The following is a 7,644-nucleotide window of genomic DNA, read 5'->3' as shown; positions in this document are numbered from 1 at the left end:
CTCTGTATGTGTATACTTCTCTATTTGTAACTCTGACCTACAAATAAATAAAGTCTAGAGAAGAAATACACTATAAAGACAGAGAAAATAGAAATGCCTACCATTACATTCATATAAGCCATGTGATAATAATGTTCATATATATTCACATAGCCCTTTCCCCAATCCCTGTTCAAACCCCTGACCATGCCATTATTCCCAACAACCAGGAGTTCTTTTATTCATAAAATGTTTCTGTCCTCCCAGAATCCTCAGAATCAGTGATGCTGTGTGTGTGTGTACTCACTCATATGCCTTTATGCATTAGTGTACATGAGCACATGTGGTCTGCATAATAGACCACAACCAACAGTGCCAGTGGAAATAAAAGTTATACAGTGAATGAGTTTGGAGTGTTGAATCTGGGGAACATGAAACAGAGGGAAAGGAGAGGATAAGCAGGGCTGACTAGCCTGTCTCTTTGCTTCCAGTCTTTGTCCTCCATCGGTTCTCCTCCACACTGTAGCTGCCAGAAAATAGAAATCTGATCATGATAATCCCTTACTAAAAAGGTTTTAATAGCTCTCTGCTAACCCACAAGATAAAGTCCAGACTCCCTAGCATGATATATAAAGGCCTTCATTATCTGGTTTCGGCCTTCATGGTCATCCTTATCTCCCTCCACTCCCTGTGAAGCTAGAAACAGAGCATTTCCCTGTTCCCAGAACATGCTGTAAGACCTGGGGTGTTTCTTTAATTTAGCACCGTTATGATAAAAACAATTGGTGGCCCTCAAAGAAGCATTGGAAAATCTGTACCGCTAAGTTTTCTGTTTTACTAACCTGGTGACTCAGTCTGAGCTAAGCACCTTGATTACTAGAAAAGATCACGTGAGAGAACTGTGACACTGTAGGATGCTGTATAAGAGGATTTCCATATGCTTTCATTCATCAAGACTATTCGGTTCCATTAGGCACTCCCTGAAAGTTGAAAATTCTGTTGAATTCAGAAGGATACCATTCATTTTTTAGCTTCTTGCTGTCTGCTTAGTTCTCATTAATCATCTATGCTTTCAATCACTCCACAACTTATTGAATGTATATTTAAATACATGCTCAGAAAATTATCCTTAGCAACTCATCTAGACTGGGAATTTGAAAATGTGGATAAAGATTGCACTGATTTTTTAAATTCTTCATGAATTGTAATGATCTTCTTTAGTTTGGCAATATTAAGGAATTTCCTAGGAACCTGAGATGCTTAATTTTAAACATGTTTGTAAGGGTATTTCCAAATGAGGTTAGCATGTGTCTTAGTTTTCTAGGTGGCAAGATCCAACCGCATTATGAATGGGGACTCTTAATTGATTGCTAGGTCCAGAACACAGAAAATGAACTGATGTGTCTCCCAGCTGGGTCACATTCTTGCTTCATGAGTGAAGTAATGCATACCTATCTTAAAAAAAAAGAAAAACTAATTCTGGCCTTATGGCACAGACATCTATTTCTAGCCCGACATGGAGAAGCTGATGATCTGATTTCAAGTTGAATCCTGAGTTGGCTAATATCTTGAACTATAGGGGTGTGATCTTGAGCTAGTCTCCCTTCTACTCAATGGAGAATTGCCTACTCTTATTCTCCTTAGCCAACTGTGCAACAATTCTCTATCTACTGCGACATCTCTTTGTTGTGAGTTTCTACACTAGTAGGTTATCATTGGGTGCATTTTAGCATCAAATTCAGTGATCATTTTTGAGTTCGCACCCTGTTGGATTTTTGTATATTCCTTCAGGTGATTAATATCTCTCCGTCTTTGAAACTCTCCTCCTTTTCCTAAGCATCTCATTCTCATTATAGGCTTGGCAGTAGGTTTTCTTTCATCTTAACAGGCATCTTTTGTTATTTCTGTCATTTAAATCTAAGTATTCTGCAGAGCTGAGTTCTAACCCCACTACTCATCTCATTTTCAGTTTGTGAGCCATCTACTCTTGTGTTTTCATCTTTCACACAAACCTTTATAACTCTTTAATCTTCATCCAAACCTTGGATTCAGATTTAGACCTTTATACAAATTCCTGTTGGTTCTCTTCACCTAAAATTCCCACTGGTAACTCTACCTTAACAAATTAAAAATAAATGTCTTCATCTTCCCTCACAGAGTGTTTTCCAATCATTTGTATCTGAATTTGTAGTATTCGTCACTCCAATAGCTAGCTGGAAGTTATGCCTCACTTCTCCTTTTTAGTGATTTGCCACATTTAACATGTTTCAGATCTTGCTAAATTTTGTCTCTAACTTATTTCAAATCCATTTTAGTTCCTTATATGCTATCTTTCTCAAATTTTGATAAGTATTCTCACGTAATTCTATGCATCCTAAATGGTACAATTGGTAAACCAAAGAGGGGAGGTAGGCATGGATGAACTATTTCTTATCACGCTTTTTCATTTTATACTTCCTAATTTAAAAATAAGACAGCTGAGAAAATCTCATCATATAACATTTTTTATTCTTTAATATTTTTTATCCTATCCTATCTAAAGCATATTCACCAATCTGCCACTAGTCAACAAATGTAGAATATTAGACTTGCACTTGCAAAGCTACAATTGAAAGGTGAATTTGGAGAACCATTAATTTTTAGAAGTGATATTTTTTAATCCACTTTAAATTTCACCATTGAAACAATTTAGAAAAATCAGAGAATTATATGTTGCATTATATCATTATATCCATTGAGCCATCAAAATCTTACTTTTACCAAGATTTATTTTCATTTCATTTCCTTTTAACAATAATGGTAAACTTTGCATAAGTGCAATAGCAAAGTACCCATATTGGTGATAATGTTGAGTTATGTAGTAAACATTGAATCCAATATCAGGTTTTCATTTGGGATATTCTTTGAACATATAGTATTAACAAAATTATATTTTCCTTGAATATCTGTACCTCAAATAAAGAGAAGAAAGCCTTGGAAATGAATATTATTCAGAAATGTTAAGAGTTCCTTTGGCAGATTTGTATACTTTTTATAATCTGCTTTTTTAAGATTTATTAATTTTTTTGGGAAAGGCATATATACAGAGAGAAGGAGAGACCAAGAGAAAGATCTTCCACCTGCTGGTTTACTCCTTCACAAGGCCACAATGGCTGGAGCTGAGCCAGTACTAAGCCAAACTGAAACCAGGAGTCAGGATACTCTTTTGGGTTTCCCACCCAGAAGAATGCAAGATCCCAAGATTTTAGGTCATCCCAGACTGCTTTCCCAGGCCACAAGCAGGGAGCTGGATGGGAAATGGAGCAGCAAGGACAAAACCTGGCCACTATATGGTATCCTGACACATGCAAGGTGAGGATCTAACCATTAAGCTACTGTGCAGGGCCTTGTTTTGTTTTGTTTTGTTTTGTTTTGTTGCTAAAGATGTTTTTAGGCCTAGTCTGGGTGCTTTGGAGTGGGTGGGCCATCTTCGCTCCGGCTTGGTGGACTTGGAGGCTGGGCGCACAAACGGGACCCCTCTCCCCATCTGCTACTTCTGGCTGGTTGGGGTAGTCGGGCATGGCCTAGCCTGGCTGCTTTGGGGAAGTTGGGGACACCTTGGCCTGAGCAGCCAGAGAGCCAATAGGCACCGGGCTCTGCCTGCTGGCTGCCTGCCAATGAGCTCTAGGGATTTGGGGGAGACAAATTATTGCCTAAGGACTTCATGGATAAGGCCAACATACATGTAGGTGAGGAATGAATCCTGAGGGACATCAAACAACAGGGCCACTATAATTGCAGGTAAGTGAGGGGACTGACACCTTGTAGTTTGGAGGGGAAAGATTTGAAGACCTGTATGGAGCAGACTGATTCACCAGCCCACATGGGAATCCTGAGATGGGCTTGTTAGTGCAGAGCATCACTAACTGCCACATGCTACCTCACATGAAAGCTATGGCTGGGGGCCTCTCTAGAAGAGCTGGATCCTAGCCCCTGACTGAGTGTTGGAACAGGGAACAGGTCACTTTAAGCAGGGCCATTACACTAAGCAGCATGCGAGAGAACCAAGTCCAAGGGTAGATTCCGTGGGGAATAAGTGAGCCCAATCCTGTGGAAACACAAGTCCTTCTGGTTAGCTCAAGAGTTGGGGTGGTGATGTGCTGAACTAGGTGTGAACATGGAACCCATCAACACTCACAGGTACTGGGGCTGAGAATAAGCTGGGCAGGTCCAAGTTGCAGCACCCACATGTGCATCCTAAAACAGGGTGTAGGTCGGGCCGGTCCACAACATCTACCAGTTCATACAAAGGCCAAGATGGGGGCCCGGCGGCATGGCCTAGAGGCTAAAGTCCTCGCCTTGAACGCCCCAGGATCCCATATGGGCGCTGGTTCTAATCCCGGAAGCTCCACTGCCCACCCAGCTCCCTGCTTGTGGCCTGGGAAAGCAGTCGAGGACGGCCCAAAGCTTAGGGACCCTGCACCCGTGTGGGAGACCCGGAAGAGATTCCAGGTTCCCGGCTTCGGATCAGCGCGCACCGGCCCATTGCGGCTCACTTCGGGAGTGAAACATCGGATGGAAGATCTTCCTCTCTGTCTCTCCTCCTCTCTGTATATCTGGCTTTCCAATAATAATAAAAAATATTTTTAAAAAAAGAAAAGAAAAAAGAAAAGCCCTTTAAAAAAAAAAAACAAAAACAAAGGCCAAGATGGAGGAGCAGATTATGCTGGGCAAGAGCCTAGCACCTGCTGGCACATGTGAGGTCTGGGTCTGGGAGTAGGCCGAGTGGGGGAACCTAGGAAACTCCACTATAGGGTCCTAGCTCCCACTAGTGAGTGTGTGGTCCAGACCTAGGGTAGGGCAAGGTAGCCTATCTGTTGGCAAGCGTGTAGGTTGGTTTCAGAAGGGGGCAGATTTGGCAGGGCCAAGCAAACCTTAGCCCACTGCAAGTGCAGAAGCCAGGCTGGAATGCAGGTCATGCTGGGCTAGGCTATCACACCTACTGGTTTATCTGAGCCAGGGATGGGAGCAGACTGATCAGGGCCAGGTTGCAGCACCCGCCAGCGAGAGTTGGGACTGGGGTTTGGCTAGGTCAAGCCAGGCTGCAGCATCCAAAGGCAAAGGTTAAGTCAGATGAAGGGCTATGCCAGGTCGGGTCAGAGCAACCACTAGCCCTTGTGAGATCTGTGGATCGGAACAGGCTTTGTTGGGAAGCAAAGGGGACACCCTAGCTGGGTTGTGATTCCCATTAGTGAGCACAATGGACCAGGGTTGGGGTTGGGGTTGTGGTCTGGTCTGGATATGGCTGCAGGATCCCTCAGCATGGGTGTGGGCTGGGTATAGTATGTGCCGGACTGGGCTAGACTGCAGCACCCACTGTTGCTCGTGAGAACCAGGGTAGGTGTAGGACTAACTAGGTTAGGTCTCTGCCCCTGCTGAGCCATGTATGATCTATGTCTGGATGTGGACCAGGATTGGCTGGGCTGTGGCACCCAACAACAAGAACCAGAATGGGGTGAGGTTCAGTGAGGAAAGGCCACTGTTCCTGCTAGGACAGGCAGTGGACTAAGTAGGGCTTGCCCATGGACCCACCTGTGTGCTTGAGATTTGGCATTTGGAGATATCCTGATGGAGGAACTTGGGTAACTCCTCTGTCCAGACACACGTTCTACAAATGAATGCAAGAACCAAGATGGGGAGCAGCCCAGACCAGGCCAAAATACTGTATCTACTGGCATACCATCAGGAGCAGGCCAGGCTGGGTCTGTTCTTATAACCCGGTGGCAAATTCAAGCACCAGAATGAAATGTGGGTCAGGCTGGGTTGGGAGACAATACCAATCAGTCCACATTAGGGCCAGGACTGGGGACTGGCAGGACTGGGTTAGGCTATAGCCCCCACCAGTGTGAGCTGAAATTGGGTGTAGGCCAGGCTCAGTCAAGCTACAGCGCCCACTGGCAAATGCCAAGGTGAGGCAGACCATGCCAGATTTAACCACAGCACCCAAACAGCACATGTGATACATGGGAGGTGGTTGGGATTGACCCAGTGGGGATGCTGTGGGGACCGCCCACTGGGCCACTGTTCCCACTGGTGAGCATGAGACCTGGAAATGGGAGAGACTAGGTAAGGCAGAGTCAAAATATCTGATGGCCTACTCTCCTGATTGTACTTCCTGGTACATGCCTAAGCCAGTGTGGGTGTGGGTGGGTTGAGCAGCATCAGCTTACAGATGCTGGCATGGGAGGGGGCAAATTCTGTCAGGCACAGGCATGGCTAGACAGATGGTGGCACCCACTGACACCAGTGTGGACTAAATATTGGCAATAGTTGGGGTGAACTGGACCTCAATGCCCATTGACATGTACAAGAGCTGAATGGGATGTGGAACAGATGGAACCAGTCAGCTGTACACATTGGCAAACATGGGAACCAGGGTAGGGGTTGGAGCAGGTGGGTGTTTTTGCAGGTCGCTCCAACTAGGCTGCAGTTCTCACTGGTTTATGCAAAGGCCAAGTATGTAGTGGACAGAATTGGGCTGGACTCCAACACCCATTGGTTTGCATAAAACATGGGGCTGGAGACAGAATTGACCTAACAATTGCAACTACCAGTGTGTGCATATAGACTGATTTGGGTGATGGATTGTGCCGGACAATGTACTGGCAAACATATACAATAATCAGAGAATCCTCAGATGAAGTTTCTTTGGCAATTCCTACCAAGTGAACTGCTGTACTCAGAAACCCTAATCATGGAAAGAATTGCAGGTTCCATGGTCTAACCATGGGGTGCATGTGTAAGAGCTGGACGTCCTCAGTGGCTTAGACAGAGCAGTGGATAACATATCCAGGTGCACATGGAGGATATGGAAGTAATTGTAGCCTACAGAACATTTGGTACCATAGCAGAGGATGGAGGACAGAATACATTGAGCAACTACTCCAACTAAGCATTGACAGTGAATATCTGGGCAGATGGAGATTCTAAGGTGGGCTATAGTAGCCAGTGGATTCTGTGGAGATTTCATCATGATTTGAGTGACAGGGCTGACAGCAATTCAGGACTCTTGAACTATCAAAACCTCTTGAGAACTTCATGGCATTGTAAATTTCTATTTTTCTTCCTGTTGTTGATTTTGTATTGTGGCTTTTCATTTAAGGGGATGTCTAGTAACTGTGTAATGGAGACTATCATATCCAGATGTGAGGATACAATGCAGTATGCATCTCTACTTCCAGGCAAAGATGGACTCCAATGAAACTGTTTACAATATCTTGATAATAGGATGCTGGACTCTGCCATTGTCCATGCCCACAACAATGGACATATGACTGTTTATGAAGAACTATACCATAGTCATAATACAGGGGAACTCAATGGGGGGAGGAGACTTGGAGTTGAGGTAAAGGAAATCCCAAGGCCTGTGGAACTGTATCATAAAGTAATAATAATAATAAATTATAAACAATCAAACAAGAAAAAAAGATGTTTTTATTTTTATTTGAAAAACAGTGTTTCTAGAGAGAGAAGGAGAGACATAGGAAGTCCTCTAGACCCTGGTTCACTTACTAAATGGCCACTCTGGCCAGTGCTAAGCTTATCTGAAGCTGAAAGGAGTTTCTCCCAACTCATCATATGGATGTAATATCCAAGTTTCTTGGGCCATTCTCTGCTGCATTCCTA

Source organism: Ochotona princeps, chromosome 9 (genome assembly GCF_030435755.1).
Source record: "Ochotona princeps isolate mOchPri1 chromosome 9, mOchPri1.hap1, whole genome shotgun sequence".
Lineage (NCBI taxonomy): Eukaryota > Metazoa > Chordata > Mammalia > Lagomorpha > Ochotonidae > Ochotona > Ochotona princeps.
This window is presented reverse-complemented; position numbering follows the sequence as displayed.